This window comes from Patagioenas fasciata, chromosome 15 (genome assembly GCF_037038585.1).
Source record: "Patagioenas fasciata isolate bPatFas1 chromosome 15, bPatFas1.hap1, whole genome shotgun sequence".
In the NCBI taxonomy this organism is placed as follows: Eukaryota; Metazoa; Chordata; class Aves; order Columbiformes; family Columbidae; genus Patagioenas; species Patagioenas fasciata.
In genome coordinates, this window is record NC_092534.1 from 17,766,502 (window position 1) to 17,785,751 (window position 19,250).

Consider the following 19,250-nt stretch of genomic DNA (forward strand, 5'->3'; position numbering starts at 1 on the left):
GCCGCGGGTAGGAGGGTGGACGGTCCCTGCGCTGGTGTTTTACCGTTCCCAGCCAAGACCATTGTTGACGAATGTTTTCTGTAGTGTGCTGTTTTTTCACCGAGTATTTTAACAATTTCTTTTTTCTTTTTAGGCGACCACATTGTTAATGTGACTGAAAACCATCTCCACAACTGCACAAAGTGAGGACCTGCCTGAGGTCCGTGGAAAGGATCCGCTGAGAATCAAGAAGACCCCAGACTCAGCTATTGCTACTGCTTTTGGACTGAATCGCTGCTATTGCTATTGGACTGAATGTTCCTTACCACGCGAGAGACGGAACCTGCCACCCACCAATGTGACGTTCACAGAGCTCAGTTTGTTGTCGGGCGGGGCTAGCTTTATGCCAAGGCTGCCCTGTCGAGGTGCCTTGCAACAATGTGATTGGTTGTAAGACGTGCCATGCAATAACGTGATATGCTGCATGTACTGTCCGCGCGCTCTGCACGCGCGTGTCCGGCGCTTGCTCATTCACTGTTACTTTCTTAGGGGGCTCCTTTAGTTTCCGTTGTCTCTGGCTTCACCCCTCAGCCCGACCGAGTTCATAGCCGTGCAATTGTAACGCCGAAGGGCAATGCAGGATAGAAGGTTTTTTTCTGCCGTGGGTAAGCATCCGCCCCGCTTTTCAGCGTAAAGCAAAGCAGCGCGGTTTGTTGTTTGCTTTTAAACGCGGCTGCTGGAAGCCGCGCGGGCAAAGGGTGGCGGGGGGGGGGGGGGGGGTCCCGGCAGGGCGGCGAGAAGGCGAGCGAGGATGCAGAGCGGGCCAATCGGATCGCTCGCGAGGGCTGGAGGGGCGGAGGGCTGCTAGACGGGGAGAATGGCAGTTGATGCGCGTAGGCAGCCAATCAGGTTGCCGGAGGGGCGGGCGTCGAGGGCTCCGCACGGCGCATGCCCGAATTGCGCAGTCCTCAGTCAGGTCCGACGCTGACTGAGGGCACCCGGGCGCGGAGCGCGGGAAGGAGCATCCAATAGGAGGACGGCGCGCTGGGGCGGAAAGCAGCCAATCAGAGCGCGCCGACTCAATCCCGTTTGAACAGCTGCCTCCCTGGCAAGCTGTACCCGTCCGTGGTGTCTCGGGGCGGGCACCGGGAGTTAACGGGGAAACGGGGGTCGGGGCGAGGGAGGGGAGGCGGTGGAGCGCTCATTTTGGCCTCTCCTTCCTCTAGCCCTGCCTCTCCGTCCCTTTTGCCTCTCTCTGCCTCTCTCTGTGTCGCCTCGTCTTGCTCCCTGTCCCTGTCTTTCTCTGACAAGCTGACCTGCTCTTTGCCCTCCTTGTTTGTGGAATCGCAGGCTCATTCTGCTTGGAAAAGACACGTGCAATTTTAAATTTGGGGTTGACTTCTAGGTTTTTTTCCCCCCGTTAGTGCAAATCGACGGCACGTTGTCCTGTGGCTCAATCCACGTTCTGTTCCGTGGAGTCTTCAACTTAGGATGCTCAGGTAAGGAAGTTTGTCCTTCCAGAAAAGGACCAGTCATTGGTAGGACTGAGAGAGGCTTTTAAGTGCGTGATCAGAATTTAAGCCAAATTCCACTTGACGTTGCTGCTGTCGGTCTTGGCTTTCACTGGTTTCCCCGCGGCCCCCTAGCGTTTGGGAGCTCGGAGTGGGCGTTTTTTTTCCCCGAGGAGAGGCTACGCTTAAGAATGAATGTGTTTCCTCAAAGAAGCGCAAGTCCGTTTGCGTAAGCCCAGCCTAGTCAGGTTGTGTTTTACGGGCGGGAGCTGAACCTCTTTGTGGTCGGCAGCGTGGCAGTCCAAAGCAAGGGCGGCCAGGCGGGTGAGCGGCCCAGGTAAGGGAGGGGGAGGCGGGCCCGTCTGAGGGCGGGCTGCGCTTCCGGGCGGCGTCCGAGCGGGTGCCTTTGTTTTTGCGGGTGCCGCAGACGAGCTCGGAGGGGCGAAGCCGCACGCCGACCAGCAGCAGCCGAGAAGGTGAGGCGGCGGTGGGAGCCGGGGAGCCCAGTGTTGCGTGGTGACTCGGTTCAGCGTTTCCTCCTTGTTTTGCAGGCTCCTTTTGGGCCCTTTGGGCTCGGAGGAGCGTTTGTGGTGAGCCGGGGTAGGGGCGAGGAGGAGCGTGGGGCTGGGGACTCGTTCCAAGCGCTGCAGTTCTTTCGTTTCTCGCTGTCTTAGGCGTCACGAGCGATGCGGGTTTCTGACTACGCCCGTGGCACGACCCGCCGAACAGAACGCCGTGGATCTTAGCAGGAGGTGGGCGTTGCGGAAGGAGTCGGCGTTTACCCCGCGATACCGTGTGCTGGCACGGCTTAGTGAGCGTGCGTTTTCTCGTGTTGCTGTAGATGCTGAAGAGGAACCCGGCGATGCCGGCAGATCCCCGTTAGCGCACGTGGCGTTACCCTCTGTTGAAGATGGATTCGGTCCCTGGGCGCTCTGAAAGCTAAGTGGAGGCACGAGGGCTGGGAAGGGGCCGGGAGGGGCTGGAAGTTCTCATAAGGGAAAGAGCCATCCAGGAACAGTGCCCTTTGGGCGGTTAAAAGACCCTGGGGACTTTACAGAGCGATGCCAGCGTGTGCCGGGCAGGGCAGCTCCAGCCTGTGCCTGTTGTCGTGTCGCTCGGGAAGCCTGCCTCGCGCCTGTCAGACGATCCTGGGGTCTCGTTGCGCTCGAGGGGCACGACAGGCATCTCGGGTGCCATCCCGGGGTCTGGAATGCCGGCGCCGGTTGGCGTAGCGCCAGTCGGGTGCTGGTTTTCTTGTATCAGCAGCGGGAAGCGTGGACGGTTCTCGTGCCTTGGATGTTTCTGGTCAGTTGTGTTTTACGGTGTCGCTGAGGGCTGCGTCGGCAGCTCTGCTCTCTGCCCATCCAGTCTCGGGGACTGGCACTTCAGGATGCTGGGAAGAAGTTACTAGTTCTTGCAGCAGCGTCTTGGGTTTGCGCTGTCTCTGTGTGTTTGCGCCAGTGCCGCCGTCTCATAAGGGGCCGAGATGATCGGCTCTGTTTTGTTGTGGGGTTGTAGTAGAGGCTTCTCGCCTCACCCCTGCCTCCCTGTATGTCTTTGATCGGTGCCCTGTCTGCTTTCGGTGTCTTTGTCGTTGCGGAGCGTTTTTTGGTGCCGTTGCCGTCGTGTTGTCTATAACCCGCTGTGGAGCGTCTGTCTGCACATGTGCACGTTTGGCTCGGAGCTGCTCTGCCCGGAGGTGTAGAGTCAGGGGTGGGTGGACTGAGCTCTAGGCATCCGTGGTTCATTTGTTCATGTATACTAAGTCGTGTATGCCTAGGTTGTTACCATCATCTGGAATGGAGTTGCCGCGGGTAGGAGGGTGGACGGTCCCTGCGCTGGTGTTTTACCGTTCCCAGCCAAGACCATTGTTGACGAATGTTTTCTGTAGTGTGCTGTTTTTTCACCGAGTATTTTAACAATTTCTTTTTTCTTTTTAGGCGACCACATTGTTAATGTGACTGAAAACCATCTCCACAACTGCACAAAGTGAGGACCTGCCTGAGGTCCGTGGAAAGGATCCGCTGAGAATCAAGAAGACCCCAGACTCAGCTATTGCTACTGCTTTTGGACTGAATCGCTGCTATTGCTATTGGACTGAATGTTCCTTACCACGCGAGAGACGGAACCTGCCACCCACCAATGTGACGTTCACAGAGCTCAGTTTGTTGTCGGGCGGGGCTAGCTTTATGCCAAGGCTGCCCTGTCGAGGTGCCTTGCAACAATGTGATTGGTTGTAAGACGTGCCATGCAATAACGTGATATGCTGCATGTACTGTCCGCGCGCTCTGCACGCGCGTGTCCGGCGCTTGCTCATTCACTGTTACTTTCTTAGGGGGCTCCTTTAGTTTCCGTTGTCTCTGGCTTCACCCCTCAGCCCGACCGAGTTCATAGCCGTGCAATTGTAACGCCGAAGGGCAATGCAGGATAGAAGGTTTTTTTCTGCCGTGGGTAAGCATCCGCCCCGCTTTTCAGCGTAAAGCAAAGCAGCGCGGTTTGTTGTTTGCTTTTAAACGCGGCTGCTGGAAGCCGCGCGGGCAAAGGGTGGCGGGGGGGGGGGCGGGTCCCGGCAGGGCGGCGAGAAGGCGAGCGAGGATGCAGAGCGGGCCAATCGGATCGCTCGCGAGGGCTGGAGGGGCGGAGGGCTGCTAGACGGGGAGAATGGCAGTTGATGCGCGTAGGCAGCCAATCAGGTTGCCGGAGGGGCGGGCGTCGAGGGCTCCGCACGGCGCATGCCCGAATTGCGCAGTCCTCAGTCAGGTCCGACGCTGACTGAGGGCACCCGGGCGCGGAGCGCGGGAAGGAGCATCCAATAGGAGGACGGCGCGCTGGGGCGGAAAGCAGCCAATCAGAGCGCGCCGACTCAATCCCGTTTGAACAGCTGCCTCCCTGGCAAGCTGTACCCGTCCGTGGTGTCTCGGGGCGGGCACCGGGAGTTAACGGGGAAACGGGGGTCGGGGCGAGGGAGGGGAGGCGGTGGAGCGCTCATTTTGGCCTCTCCTTCCTCTAGCCCTGCCTCTCCGTCCCTTTTGCCTCTCTCTGCCTCTCTCTGTGTCGCCTCGTCTTGCTCCCTGTCCCTGTCTTTCTCTGACAAGCTGACCTGCTCTTTGCCCTCCTTGTTTGTGGAATCGCAGGCTCATTCTGCTTGGAAAAGACACGTGCAATTTTAAATTTGGGGTTGACTTCTAGGTTTTTTTCCCCCCGTTAGTGCAAATCGACGGCACGTTGTCCTGTGGCTCAATCCACGTTCTGTTCCGTGGAGTCTTCAACTTAGGATGCTCAGGTAAGGAAGTTTGTCCTTCCAGAAAAGGACCAGTCATTGGTAGGACTGAGAGAGGCTTTTAAGTGCGTGATCAGAATTTAAGCCAAATTCCACTTGACGTTGCTGCTGTCGGTCTTGGCTTTCACTGGTTTCCCCGCGGCCCCCTAGCGTTTGGGAGCTCGGAGTGGGCGTTTTTTTTCCCCGAGGAGAGGCTACGCTTAAGAATGAATGTGTTTCCTCAAAGAAGCGCAAGTCCGTTTGCGTAAGCCCAGCCTAGTCAGGTTGTGTTTTACGGGCGGGAGCTGAACCTCTTTGTGGTCGGCAGCGTGGCAGTCCAAAGCAAGGGCGGCCAGGCGGGTGAGCGGCCCAGGTAAGGGAGGGGGAGGCGGGCCCGTCTGAGGGCGGGCTGCGCTTCCGGGCGGCGTCCGAGCGGGTGCCTTTGTTTTTGCGGGTGCCGCAGACGAGCTCGGAGGGGCGAAGCCGCACGCCGACCAGCAGCAGCCGAGAAGGTGAGGCGGCGGTGGGAGCCGGGGAGCCCAGTGTTGCGTGGTGACTCGGTTCAGCGTTTCCTCCTTGTTTTGCAGGCTCCTTTTGGGCCCTTTGGGCTCGGAGGAGCGTTTGTGGTGAGCCGGGGTAGGGGCGAGGAGGAGCGTGGGGCTGGGGACTCGTTCCAAGCGCTGCAGTTCTTTCGTTTCTCGCTGTCTTAGGCGTCACGAGCGATGCGGGTTTCTGACTACGCCCGTGGCACGACCCGCCGAACAGAACGCCGTGGATCTTAGCAGGAGGTGGGCGTTGCGGAAGGAGTCGGCGTTTACCCCGCGATACCGTGTGCTGGCACGGCTTAGTGAGCGTGCGTTTTCTCGTGTTGCTGTAGATGCTGAAGAGGAACCCGGCGATGCCGGCAGATCCCCGTTAGCGCACGTGGCGTTACCCTCTGTTGAAGATGGATTCGGTCCCTGGGCGCTCTGAAAGCTAAGTGGAGGCACGAGGGCTGGGAAGGGGCCGGGAGGGGCTGGAAGTTCTCATAAGGGAAAGAGCCATCCAGGAACAGTGCCCTTTGGGCGGTTAAAAGACCCTGGGGACTTTACAGAGCGATGCCAGCGTGTGCCGGGCAGGGCAGCTCCAGCCTGTGCCTGTTGTCGTGTCGCTCGGGAAGCCTGCCTCGCGCCTGTCAGACGATCCTGGGGTCTCGTTGCGCTCGAGGGGCACGACAGGCATCTCGGGTGCCATCCCGGGGTCTGGAATGCCGGCGCCGGTTGGCGTAGCGCCAGTCGGGTGCTGGTTTTCTTGTATCAGCAGCGGGAAGCGTGGACGGTTCTCGTGCCTTGGATGTTTCTGGTCAGTTGTGTTTTACGGTGTCGCTGAGGGCTGCGTCGGCAGCTCTGCTCTCTGCCCATCCAGTCTCGGGGACTGGCACTTCAGGATGCTGGGAAGAAGTTACTAGTTCTTGCAGCAGCGTCTTGGGTTTGCGCTGTCTCTGTGTGTTTGCGCCAGTGCCGCCGTCTCATAAGGGGCCGAGATGATCGGCTCTGTTTTGTTGTGGGGTTGTAGTAGAGGCTTCTCGCCTCACCCCTGCCTCCCTGTATGTCTTTGATCGGTGCCCTGTCTGCTTTCGGTGTCTTTGTCGTTGCGGAGCGTTTTTTGGTGCCGTTGCCGTCGTGTTGTCTATAACCCGCTGTGGAGCGTCTGTCTGCACATGTGCACGTTTGGCTCGGAGCTGCTCTGCCCGGAGGTGTAGAGTCAGGGGTGGGTGGACTGAGCTCTAGGCATCCGTGGTTCATTTGTTCATGTATACTAAGTCGTGTATGCCTAGGTTGTTACCATCATCTGGAATGGAGTTGCCGCGGGTAGGAGGGTGGACGGTCCCTGCGCTGGTGTTTTACCGTTCCCAGCCAAGACCATTGTTGACGAATGTTTTCTGTAGTGTGCTGTTTTTTCACCGAGTATTTTAACAATTTCTTTTTTCTTTTTAGGCGACCACATTGTTAATGTGACTGAAAACCATCTCCACAACTGCACAAAGTGAGGACCTGCCTGAGGTCCGTGGAAAGGATCCGCTGAGAATCAAGAAGACCCCAGACTCAGCTATTGCTACTGCTTTTGGACTGAATCGCTGCTATTGCTATTGGACTGAATGTTCCTTACCACGCGAGAGACGGAACCTGCCACCCACCAATGTGACGTTCACAGAGCTCAGTTTGTTGTCGGGCGGGGCTAGCTTTATGCCAAGGCTGCCCTGTCGAGGTGCCTTGCAACAATGTGATTGGTTGTAAGACGTGCCATGCAATAACGTGATATGCTGCATGTACTGTCCGCGCGCTCTGCACGCGCGTGTCCGGCGCTTGCTCATTCACTGTTACTTTCTTAGGGGGCTCCTTTAGTTTCCGTTGTCTCTGGCTTCACCCCTCAGCCCGACCGAGTTCATAGCCGTGCAATTGTAACGCCGAAGGGCAATGCAGGATAGAAGGTTTTTTTCTGCCGTGGGTAAGCATCCGCCCCGCTTTTCAGCGTAAAGCAAAGCAGCGCGGTTTGTTGTTTGCTTTTAAACGCGGCTGCTGGAAGCCGCGCGGGCAAAGGGTGGCGGGGGGGGGGGGGGGGGTCCCGGCAGGGCGGCGAGAAGGCGAGCGAGGATGCAGAGCGGGCCAATCGGATCGCTCGCGAGGGCTGGAGGGGCGGAGGGCTGCTAGACGGGGAGAATGGCAGTTGATGCGCGTAGGCAGCCAATCAGGTTGCCGGAGGGGCGGGCGTCGAGGGCTCCGCACGGCGCATGCCCGAATTGCGCAGTCCTCAGTCAGGTCCGACGCTGACTGAGGGCACCCGGGCGCGGAGCGCGGGAAGGAGCATCCAATAGGAGGACGGCGCGCTGGGGCGGAAAGCAGCCAATCAGAGCGCGCCGACTCAATCCCGTTTGAACAGCTGCCTCCCTGGCAAGCTGTACCCGTCCGTGGTGTCTCGGGGCGGGCACCGGGAGTTAACGGGGAAACGGGGGTCGGGGCGAGGGAGGGGAGGCGGTGGAGCGCTCATTTTGGCCTCTCCTTCCTCTAGCCCTGCCTCTCCGTCCCTTTTGCCTCTCTCTGCCTCTCTCTGTGTCGCCTCGTCTTGCTCCCTGTCCCTGTCTTTCTCTGACAAGCTGACCTGCTCTTTGCCCTCCTTGTTTGTGGAATCGCAGGCTCATTCTGCTTGGAAAAGACACGTGCAATTTTAAATTTGGGGTTGACTTCTAGGTTTTTTTCCCCCCGTTAGTGCAAATCGACGGCACGTTGTCCTGTGGCTCAATCCACGTTCTGTTCCGTGGAGTCTTCAACTTAGGATGCTCAGGTAAGGAAGTTTGTCCTTCCAGAAAAGGACCAGTCATTGGTAGGACTGAGAGAGGCTTTTAAGTGCGTGATCAGAATTTAAGCCAAATTCCACTTGACGTTGCTGCTGTCGGTCTTGGCTTTCACTGGTTTCCCCGCGGCCCCCTAGCGTTTGGGAGCTCGGAGTGGGCGTTTTTTTTCCCCGAGGAGAGGCTACGCTTAAGAATGAATGTGTTTCCTCAAAGAAGCGCAAGTCCGTTTGCGTAAGCCCAGCCTAGTCAGGTTGTGTTTTACGGGCGGGAGCTGAACCTCTTTGTGGTCGGCAGCGTGGCAGTCCAAAGCAAGGGCGGCCAGGCGGGTGAGCGGCCCAGGTAAGGGAGGGGGAGGCGGGCCCGTCTGAGGGCGGGCTGCGCTTCCGGGCGGCGTCCGAGCGGGTGCCTTTGTTTTTGCGGGTGCCGCAGACGAGCTCGGAGGGGCGAAGCCGCACGCCGACCAGCAGCAGCCGAGAAGGTGAGGCGGCGGTGGGAGCCGGGGAGCCCAGTGTTGCGTGGTGACTCGGTTCAGCGTTTCCTCCTTGTTTTGCAGGCTCCTTTTGGGCCCTTTGGGCTCGGAGGAGCGTTTGTGGTGAGCCGGGGTAGGGGCGAGGAGGAGCGTGGGGCTGGGGACTCGTTCCAAGCGCTGCAGTTCTTTCGTTTCTCGCTGTCTTAGGCGTCACGAGCGATGCGGGTTTCTGACTACGCCCGTGGCACGACCCGCCGAACAGAACGCCGTGGATCTTAGCAGGAGGTGGGCGTTGCGGAAGGAGTCGGCGTTTACCCCGCGATACCGTGTGCTGGCACGGCTTAGTGAGCGTGCGTTTTCTCGTGTTGCTGTAGATGCTGAAGAGGAACCCGGCGATGCCGGCAGATCCCCGTTAGCGCACGTGGCGTTACCCTCTGTTGAAGATGGATTCGGTCCCTGGGCGCTCTGAAAGCTAAGTGGAGGCACGAGGGCTGGGAAGGGGCCGGGAGGGGCTGGAAGTTCTCATAAGGGAAAGAGCCATCCAGGAACAGTGCCCTTTGGGCGGTTAAAAGACCCTGGGGACTTTACAGAGCGATGCCAGCGTGTGCCGGGCAGGGCAGCTCCAGCCTGTGCCTGTTGTCGTGTCGCTCGGGAAGCCTGCCTCGCGCCTGTCAGACGATCCTGGGGTCTCGTTGCGCTCGAGGGGCACGACAGGCATCTCGGGTGCCATCCCGGGGTCTGGAATGCCGGCGCCGGTTGGCGTAGCGCCAGTCGGGTGCTGGTTTTCTTGTATCAGCAGCGGGAAGCGTGGACGGTTCTCGTGCCTTGGATGTTTCTGGTCAGTTGTGTTTTACGGTGTCGCTGAGGGCTGCGTCGGCAGCTCTGCTCTCTGCCCATCCAGTCTCGGGGACTGGCACTTCAGGATGCTGGGAAGAAGTTACTAGTTCTTGCAGCAGCGTCTTGGGTTTGCGCTGTCTCTGTGTGTTTGCGCCAGTGCCGCCGTCTCATAAGGGGCCGAGATGATCGGCTCTGTTTTGTTGTGGGGTTGTAGTAGAGGCTTCTCGCCTCACCCCTGCCTCCCTGTATGTCTTTGATCGGTGCCCTGTCTGCTTTCGGTGTCTTTGTCGTTGCGGAGCGTTTTTTGGTGCCGTTGCCGTCGTGTTGTCTATAACCCGCTGTGGAGCGTCTGTCTGCACATGTGCACGTTTGGCTCGGAGCTGCTCTGCCCGGAGGTGTAGAGTCAGGGGTGGGTGGACTGAGCTCTAGGCATCCGTGGTTCATTTGTTCATGTATACTAAGTCGTGTATGCCTAGGTTGTTACCATCATCTGGAATGGAGTTGCCGCGGGTAGGAGGGTGGACGGTCCCTGCGCTGGTGTTTTACCGTTCCCAGCCAAGACCATTGTTGACGAATGTTTTCTGTAGTGTGCTGTTTTTTCACCGAGTATTTTAACAATTTCTTTTTTCTTTTTAGGCGACCACATTGTTAATGTGACTGAAAACCATCTCCACAACTGCACAAAGTGAGGACCTGCCTGAGGTCCGTGGAAAGGATCCGCTGAGAATCAAGAAGACCCCAGACTCAGCTATTGCTACTGCTTTTGGACTGAATCGCTGCTATTGCTATTGGACTGAATGTTCCTTACCACGCGAGAGACGGAACCTGCCCACCCACCAATGTGACGTTCACAGAGCTCAGTTTGTTGTCGGGCGGGGCTAGCTTTATGCCAAGGCTGCCCTGTCGAGGTGCCTTGCAACAATGTGATTGGTTGTAAGACGTGCCATGCAATAACGTGATATGCTGCATGTACTGTCCGCGCGCTCTGCACGCGCGTGTCCGGCGCTTGCTCATTCACTGTTACTTTCTTAGGGGGCTCCTTTAGTTTCCGTTGTCTCTGGCTTCACCCCTCAGCCCGACCGAGTTCATAGCCGTGCAATTGTAACGCCGAAGGGCAATGCAGGATAGAAGGTTTTTTTCTGCCGTGGGTAAGCATCCGCCCCGCTTTTCAGCGTAAAGCAAAGCAGCGCGGTTTGTTGTTTGCTTTTAAACGCGGCTGCTGGAAGCCGCGCGGGCAAAGGGTGGCGGGGGGGGGGGGGGGGGGTCCCGGCAGGGCGGCGAGAAGGCGAGCGAGGATGCAGAGCGGGCCAATCGGATCGCTCGCGAGGGCTGGAGGGGCGGAGGGCTGCTAGACGGGGAGAATGGCAGTTGATGCGCGTAGGCAGCCAATCAGGTTGCCGGAGGGGCGGGCGTCGAGGGCTCCGCACGGCGCATGCCCGAATTGCGCAGTCCTCAGTCAGGTCCGACGCTGACTGAGGGCACCCGGGCGCGGAGCGCGGGAAGGAGCATCCAATAGGAGGACGGCGCGCTGGGGCGGAAAGCAGCCAATCAGAGCGCGCCGACTCAATCCCGTTTGAACAGCTGCCTCCCTGGCAAGCTGTACCCGTCCGTGGTGTCTCGGGGCGGGCACCGGGAGTTAACGGGGAAACGGGGGTCGGGGCGAGGGAGGGGAGGCGGTGGAGCGCTCATTTTGGCCTCTCCTTCCTCTAGCCCTGCCTCTCCGTCCCTTTTGCCTCTCTCTGCCTCTCTCTGTGTCGCCTCGTCTTGCTCCCTGTCCCTGTCTTTCTCTGACAAGCTGACCTGCTCTTTGCCCTCCTTGTTTGTGGAATCGCAGGCTCATTCTGCTTGGAAAAGACACGTGCAATTTTAAATTTGGGGTTGACTTCTAGGTTTTTTTCCCCCCGTTAGTGCAAATCGACGGCACGTTGTCCTGTGGCTCAATCCACGTTCTGTTCCGTGGAGTCTTCAACTTAGGATGCTCAGGTAAGGAAGTTTGTCCTTCCAGAAAAGGACCAGTCATTGGTAGGACTGAGAGAGGCTTTTAAGTGCGTGATCAGAATTTAAGCCAAATTCCACTTGACGTTGCTGCTGTCGGTCTTGGCTTTCACTGGTTTCCCCGCGGCCCCCTAGCATTTGGGAGCTCGGAGTGGGCGTTTTTTTTCCCCGAGGAGAGGCTACGCTTAAGAATGAATGTGTTTCCTCAAAGAAGCGCAAGTCCGTTTGCGTAAGCCCAGCCTAGTCAGGTTGTGTTTTACGGGCGGGAGCTGAACCTCTTTGTGGTCGGCAGCGTGGCAGTCCAAAGCAAGGGCGGCCAGGCGGGTGAGCGGCCCAGGTAAGGGAGGGGGAGGCGGGCCCGTCTGAGGGCGGGCTGCGCTTCCGGGCGGCGTCCGAGCGGGTGCCTTTGTTTTTGCGGGTGCCGCAGACGAGCTCGGAGGGGCGAAGCCGCACGCCGACCAGCAGCAGCCGAGAAGGTGAGGCGGCGGTGGGAGCCGGGGAGCCCAGTGTTGCGTGGTGACTCGGTTCAGCGTTTCCTCCTTGTTTTGCAGGCTCCTTTTGGGCCCTTTGGGCTCGGAGGAGCGTTTGTGGTGAGCCGGGGTAGGGGCGAGGAGGAGCGTGGGGCTGGGGACTCGTTCCAAGCGCTGCAGTTCTTTCGTTTCTCGCTGTCTTAGGCGTCACGAGCGATGCGGGTTTCTGACTACGCCCGTGGCACGACCCGCCGAACAGAACGCCGTGGATCTTAGCAGGAGGTGGGCGTTGCGGAAGGAGTCGGCGTTTACCCCGCGATACCGTGTGCTGGCACGGCTTAGTGAGCGTGCGTTTTCTCGTGTTGCTGTAGATGCTGAAGAGGAACCCGGCGATGCCGGCAGATCCCCGTTAGCGCACGTGGCGTTACCCTCTGTTGAAGATGGATTCGGTCCCTGGGCGCTCTGAAAGCTAAGTGGAGGCACGAGGGCTGGGAAGGGGCCGGGAGGGGCTGGAAGTTCTCATAAGGGAAAGAGCCATCCAGGAACAGTGCCCTTTGGGCGGTTAAAAGACCCTGGGGACTTTACAGAGCGATGCCAGCGTGTGCCGGGCAGGGCAGCTCCAGCCTGTGCCTGTTGTCGTGTCGCTCGGGAAGCCTGCCTCGCGCCTGTCAGACGATCCTGGGGTCTCGTTGCGCTCGAGGGGCACGACAGGCATCTCGGGTGCCATCCCGGGGTCTGGAATGCCGGCGCCGGTTGGCGTAGCGCCAGTCGGGTGCTGGTTTTCTTGTATCAGCAGCGGGAAGCGTGGACGGTTCTCGTGCCTTGGATGTTTCTGGTCAGTTGTGTTTTACGGTGTCGCTGAGGGCTGCGTCGGCAGCTCTGCTCTCTGCCCATCCAGTCTCGGGGACTGGCACTTCAGGATGCTGGGAAGAAGTTACTAGTTCTTGCAGCAGCGTCTTGGGTTTGCGCTGTCTCTGTGTGTTTGCGCCAGTGCCGCCGTCTCATAAGGGGCCGAGATGATCGGCTCTGTTTTGTTGTGGGGTTGTAGTAGAGGCTTCTCGCCTCACCCCTGCCTCCCTGTATGTCTTTGATCGGTGCCCTGTCTGCTTTCGGTGTCTTTGTCGTTGCGGAGCGTTTTTTGGTGCCGTTGCCGTCGTGTTGTCTATAACCCGCTGTGGAGCGTCTGTCTGCACATGTGCACGTTTGGCTCGGAGCTGCTCTGCCCGGAGGTGTAGAGTCAGGGGTGGGTGGACTGAGCTCTAGGCATCCGTGGTTCATTTGTTCATGTATACTAAGTCGTGTATGCCTAGGTTGTTACCATCATCTGGAATGGAGTTGCCGCGGGTAGGAGGGTGGACGGTCCCTGCGCTGGTGTTTTACCGTTCCCAGCCAAGACCATTGTTGACGAATGTTTTCTGTAGTGTGCTGTTTTTTCACCGAGTATTTTAACAATTTCTTTTTTCTTTTTAGGCGACCACATTGTTAATGTGACTGAAAACCATCTCCACAACTGCACAAAGTGAGGACCTGCCTGAGGTCCGTGGAAAGGATCCGCTGAGAATCAAGAAGACCCCAGACTCAGCTATTGCTACTGCTTTTGGACTGAATCGCTGCTATTGCTATTGGACTGAATGTTCCTTACCACGCGAGAGACGGAACCTGCCACCCACCAATGTGACGTTCACAGAGCTCAGTTTGTTGTCGGGCGGGGCTAGCTTTATGCCAAGGCTGCCCTGTCGAGGTGCCTTGCAACAATGTGATTGGTTGTAAGACGTGCCATGCAATAACGTGATATGCTGCATGTACTGTCCGCGCGCTCTGCACGCGCGTGTCCGGCGCTTGCTCATTCACTGTTACTTTCTTAGGGGGCTCCTTTAGTTTCCGTTGTCTCTGGCTTCACCCCTCAGCCCGACCGAGTTCATAGCCGTGCAATTGTAACGCCGAAGGGCAATGCAGGATAGAAGGTTTTTTTCTGCCGTGGGTAAGCATCCGCCCCGCTTTTCAGCGTAAAGCAAAGCAGCGCGGTTTGTTGTTTGCTTTTAAACGCGGCTGCTGGAAGCCGCGCGGGCAAAGGGTGGCGGGGGGGGGGGGGGGTCCCGGCAGGGCGGCGAGAAGGCGAGCGAGGATGCAGAGCGGGCCAATCGGATCGCTCGCGAGGGCTGGAGGGGCGGAGGGCTGCTAGACGGGGAGAATGGCAGTTGATGCGCGTAGGCAGCCAATCAGGTTGCCGGAGGGGCGGGCGTCGAGGGCTCCGCACGGCGCATGCCCGAATTGCGCAGTCCTCAGTCAGGTCCGACGCTGACTGAGGGCACCCGGGCGCGGAGCGCGGGAAGGAGCATCCAATAGGAGGACGGCGCGCTGGGGCGGAAAGCAGCCAATCAGAGCGCGCCGACTCAATCCCGTTTGAACAGCTGCCTCCCTGGCAAGCTGTACCCGTCCGTGGTGTCTCGGGGCGGGCACCGGGAGTTAACGGGGAAACGGGGGTCGGGGCGAGGGAGGGGAGGCGGTGGAGCGCTCATTTTGGCCTCTCCTTCCTCTAGCCCTGCCTCTCCGTCCCTTTTGCCTCTCTCTGCCTCTCTCTGTGTCGCCTCGTCTTGCTCCCTGTCCCTGTCTTTCTCTGACAAGCTGACCTGCTCTTTGCCCTCCTTGTTTGTGGAATCGCAGGCTCATTCTGCTTGGAAAAGACACGTGCAATTTTAAATTTGGGGTTGACTTCTAGGTTTTTTTCCCCCCGTTAGTGCAAATCGACGGCACGTTGTCCTGTGGCTCAATCCACGTTCTGTTCCGTGGAGTCTTCAACTTAGGATGCTCAGGTAAGGAAGTTTGTCCTTCCAGAAAAGGACCAGTCATTGGTAGGACTGAGAGAGGCTTTTAAGTGCGTGATCAGAATTTAAGCCAAATTCCACTTGACGTTGCTGCTGTCGGTCTTGGCTTTCACTGGTTTCCCCGCGGCCCCCTAGCATTTGGGAGCTCGGAGTGGGCGTTTTTTTTCCCCGAGGAGAGGCTACGCTTAAGAATGAATGTGTTTCCTCAAAGAAGCGCAAGTCCGTTTGCGTAAGCCCAGCCTAGTCAGGTTGTGTTTTACGGGCGGGAGCTGAACCTCTTTGTGGTCGGCAGCGTGGCAGTCCAAAGCAAGGGCGGCCAGGCGGGTGAGCGGCCCAGGTAAGGGAGGGGGAGGCGGGCCCGTCTGAGGGCGGGCTGCGCTTCCGGGCGGCGTCCGAGCGGGTGCCTTTGTTTTTGCGGGTGCCGCAGACGAGCTCGGAGGGGCGAAGCCGCACGCCGACCAGCAGCAGCCGAGAAGGTGAGGCGGCGGTGGGAGCCGGGGAGCCCAGTGTTGCGTGGTGACTCGGTTCAGCGTTTCCTCCTTGTTTTGCAGGCTCCTTTTGGGCCCTTTGGGCTCGGAGGAGCGTTTGTGGTGAGCCGGGGTAGGGGCGAGGAGGAGCGTGGGGCTGGGGACTCGTTCCAAGCGCTGCAGTTCTTTCGTTTCTCGCTGTCTTAGGCGTCACGAGCGATGCGGGTTTCTGACTACGCCCGTGGCACGACCCGCCGAACAGAACGCCGTGGATCTTAGCAGGAGGTGGGCGTTGCGGAAGGAGTCGGCGTTTACCCCGCGATACCGTGTGCTGGCACGGCTTAGTGAGCGTGCGTTTTCTCGTGTTGCTGTAGATGCTGAAGAGGAACCCGGCGATGCCGGCAGATCCCCGTTAGCGCACGTGGCGTTACCCTCTGTTGAAGATGGATTCGGTCCCTGGGCGCTCTGAAAGCTAAGTGGAGGCACGAGGGCTGGGAAGGGGCCGGGAGGGGCTGGAAGTTCTCATAAGGGAAAGAGCCATCCAGGAACAGTGCCCTTTGGGCGGTTAAAAGACCCTGGGGACTTTACAGAGCGATGCCAGCGTGTGCCGGGCAGGGCAGCTCCAGCCTGTGCCTGTTGTCGTGTCGCTCGGGAAGCCTGCCTCGCGCCTGTCAGACGATCCTGGGGTCTCGTTGCGCTCGAGGGGCACGACAGGCATCTCGGGTGCCATCCCGGGGTCTGGAATGCCGGCGCCGGTTGGCGTAGCGCCAGTCGGGTGCTGGTTTTCTTGTATCAGCAGCGGGAAGCGTGGACGGTTCTCGTGCCTTGGATGTTTCTGGTCAGTTGTGTTTTACGGTGTCGCTGAGGGCTGCGTCGGCAGCTCTGCTCTCTGCCCATCCAGTCTCGGGGACTGGCACTTCAGGATGCTGGGAAGAAGTTACTAGTTCTTGCAGCAGCGTCTTGGGTTTGCGCTGTCTCTGTGTGTTTGCGCCAGTGCCGCCGTCTCATAAGGGGCCGAGATGATCGGCTCTGTTTTGTTGTGGGGTTGTAGTAGAGGCTTCTCGCCTCACCCCTGCCTCCCTGTATGTCTTTGATCGGTGCCCTGTCTGCTTTCGGTGTCTTTGTCGTTGCGGAGCGTTTTTTGGTGCCGTTGCCGTCGTGTTGTCTATAACCCGCTGTGGAGCGTCTGTCTGCACATGTGCACGTTTGGCTCGGAGCTGCTCTGCCCGGAGGTGTAGAGTCAGGGGTGGGTGGACTGAGCTCTAGGCATCCGTGGTTCATTTGTTCATGTATACTAAGTCGTGTATGCCTAGGTTGTTACCATCATCTGGAATGGAGTTGCCGCGGGTAGGAGGGTGGACGGTCCCTGCGCTGGTGTTTTACCGTTCCCAGCCAAGACCATTGTTGACGAATGTTTTCTGTAGTGTGCTGTTTTTTCACCGAGTATTTTAACAATTTCTTTTTTCTTTTTAGGCGACCACATTGTTAATGTGACTGAAAACCATCTCCACAACTGCACAAAGTGAGGACCTGCCTGAGGTCCGTGGAAAGGATCCGCTGAGAATCAAGAAGACCCCAGACTCAGCTATTGCTACTGCTTTTGGACTGAATCGCTGCTATTGCTATTGGACTGAATGTTCCTTACCACGCGAGAGACGGAACCTGCCACCCACCAATGTGACGTTCACAGAGCTCAGTTTGTTGTCGGGCGGGGCTAGCTTTATGCCAAGGCTGCCCTGTCGAGGTGCCTTGCAACAATGTGATTGGTTGTAAGACGTGCCATGCAATAACGTGATATGCTGCATGTACTGTCCGCGCGCTCTGCACGCGCGTGTCCGGCGCTTGCTCATTCACTGTTACTTTCTTAGGGGGCTCCTTTAGTTTCCGTTGTCTCTGGCTTCACCCCTCAGCCCGACCGAGTTCATAGCCGTGCAATTGTAACGCCGAAGGGCAATGCAGGATAGAAGGTTTTTTTCTGCCGTGGGTAAGCATCCGCCCCGCTTTTCAGCGTAAAGCAAAGCAGCGCGGTTTGTTGTTTGCTTTTAAACGCGGCTGCTGGAAGCCGCGCGGGCAAAGGGTGGCGGGGGGGGGGGGGGGGTCCCGGCAGGGCGGCGAGAAGGCGAGCGAGGATGCAGAGCGGGCCAATCGGATCGCTCGCGAGGGCTGGAGGGGCGGAGGGCTGCTAGACGGGGAGAATGGCAGTTGATGCGCGTAGGCAGCCAATCAGGTTGCCGGAGGGGCGGGCGTCGAGGGCTCCGCACGGCGCATGCCCGAATTGCGCAGTCCTCAGTCAGGTCCGACGCTGACTGAGGGCACCCGGGCGCGGAGCGCGGGAAGGAGCATCCAATAGGAGGACGGCGCGCTGGGGCGGAAAGCAGCCAATCAGAGCGCGCCGACTCAATCCCGTTTGAACAGCTGCCTCCCTGGCAAGCTGTACCCGTCCGTGGTGTCTCGGGGCGGGCACCGGGAGTTAACGGGGAAACGGGGGTCGGGGCGAGGGAGGGGAGGCGGTGGAGCGCTCATTTTGGCCTCTCCTTCCTCTAGCCCTGCCTCTCCGTCCCTTTTGCCTCTCTCTGCCTCTCTCTGTGTCGCCTCGTCTTGCTCCCTGTCCCTGTCTTTCTCTGACAAGCTGACCTGCTCTTTGCCCTCCTTGTTTGTGGAATCGCAGGCTCATTCTGCTTGGAAAAGACACGTGCAATTTTAAATTTGGGGTTGACTTCTAGGTTTTTTTCCCCCCGTTAGTGCAAATCGACGGCACGTTGTCCTGTGGCTCAATCCACGTTCTGTTCCGTGGAGTCTTCAACTTAGGATGCTCAGGTAAGGAAGTTTGTCCTTCCAGAAAAGGACCAGTCATTGGTAGGACTGAGAGAGGCTTTTAAGTGCGTGATCAGAATTTAAGCCAAATTCCACTTGACGTTGCTGCTGTCGGTCTTGGCTTTCACTGGTTTCCCCGCGGCCCCCTAGCGTTTGGGAGCTCGGAGTGGGCGTTTTTTTTCCCCGAGGAGAGGCTACGCTTAAGAATGAATGTGTTTCCTCAAAGAAGCGCAAGTCCGTTTGCGTAAGCCCAGCCTAGTCAGGTTGTGTTTTACGGGCGGGAGCTGAACCTCTTTGTGGTCGGCAGCGTGGCAGTCCAAAGCAAGGGCGGCCAGGCGGGTGAGCGGCCCAGGTAAGGGAGGGGGAGGCGGGCCCGTCTGAGGGCGGGCTGCGCTTCCGGGCGGCGTCCGAGCGGGTGCCTTTGTTTTTGCGGGTGCCGCAGACGAGCTCGGAGGGGCGAAGCCGCACGCCGACCAGCAGCAGCCGAGAAGGTGAGGCGGCGGTGGGAGCCGGGGAGCCCAGTGTTGCGTGGTGACTCGGTTCAGCGTTTCCTCCTTGTTTTGCAGGCTCCTTTTGGGCCCTTTGGGCTCGGAGGAGCGTTTGTGGTGAGCCGGGGTAGGGGCGAGGAGGAGCGTGGGGCTGGGGACTCGTTCCAAGCGCTGCAGTTCTTTCGTTTCTCGCTGTCTTAGGCGTCACGAGCGATGCGGGTTTCTGACTACGCCCGTGGCACGACCCGCCGAACAGAACGCCGTGGATCTTAGCAGGAGGTGGGCGTTGCGGAAGGAGTCGGCGTTTACCCCGCGATACCGTGTGCTGGCACGGCTTAGTGAGCGTGCGTTTTCTCGTGTTGCTGTAGATGCTGAAGAGGAACCCGGCGATGCCGGCAGATCCCCGTTAGCGCACGTGGCGTTACCCTCTGTTGAAGATGGATTCGGTCCCTGGGCGCTCTGAAAGCTAAGTGGAGGCACGAGGGCTGGGAAGGGGCCGGGAGGGGCTGGAAGTTCTCATAAGGGAAAGAGCCATCCAGGAACAGTGCCCTTTGGGCGGTTAAAAGACCCTGGGGACTTTACAGAGCGATGCCAGCGTGTGCCGGGCAGGGCAGCTCCAGCCTGTGCCTGTTGTCGTGTCGCTCGGGAAGCCTGCCTCGCGCCTGTCAGACGATCCTGGGGTCTCGTTGCGCTCGAGGGGCACGACAGGCATCTCGGGTGCCATCCCGGGGTCTGGAATGCCGGCGCCGGTTGGCGTAGCGCCAGTCGGGTGCTGGTTTTCTTGTATCAGCAGCGGGAAGCGTGG

General features: G+C 58.8%; 1 long non-coding RNA gene across 31 annotated transcripts in view; it reads left to right on the top strand.

Annotated features, from left to right (window-relative positions):
• Positions 1-19,250, top strand: part of LOC139829146 (uncharacterized) — a 40,770-nt gene that overhangs the window by 15,030 nt on the left and 6,490 nt on the right. For 19 of the 31 annotated variants that reach the window (XR_011741455.1, XR_011741453.1, XR_011741454.1 and 16 more), the window contains 24 exons: positions 134-644; positions 1,404-1,478; positions 2,165-2,242; positions 2,332-2,439; positions 3,431-3,941; positions 4,699-4,773; positions 5,460-5,537; positions 5,627-5,734; positions 6,726-7,236; positions 7,996-8,070; positions 8,757-8,834; positions 8,924-9,031; positions 10,023-10,534; positions 11,295-11,369; positions 12,056-12,133; positions 12,223-12,330; positions 13,322-13,832; positions 14,590-14,664; positions 15,351-15,428; positions 15,518-15,625; positions 16,617-17,127; positions 17,886-17,960; positions 18,647-18,724; positions 18,814-18,921. This is a non-coding gene — a long non-coding RNA (uncharacterized lncRNA). The remainder of the gene's footprint in view (positions 1-133; positions 645-1,403; positions 1,479-2,164; positions 2,243-2,331; positions 2,440-3,430; positions 3,942-4,698; positions 4,774-5,459; positions 5,538-5,626; positions 5,735-6,725; positions 7,237-7,995; positions 8,071-8,756; positions 8,835-8,923; positions 9,032-10,022; positions 10,535-11,294; positions 11,370-12,055; positions 12,134-12,222; positions 12,331-13,321; positions 13,833-14,589; positions 14,665-15,350; positions 15,429-15,517; positions 15,626-16,616; positions 17,128-17,885; positions 17,961-18,646; positions 18,725-18,813; positions 18,922-19,250) is intronic. The other 12 variants (XR_011741470.1, XR_011741469.1, XR_011741463.1 and 9 more) reach the window with 12 other exon arrangements.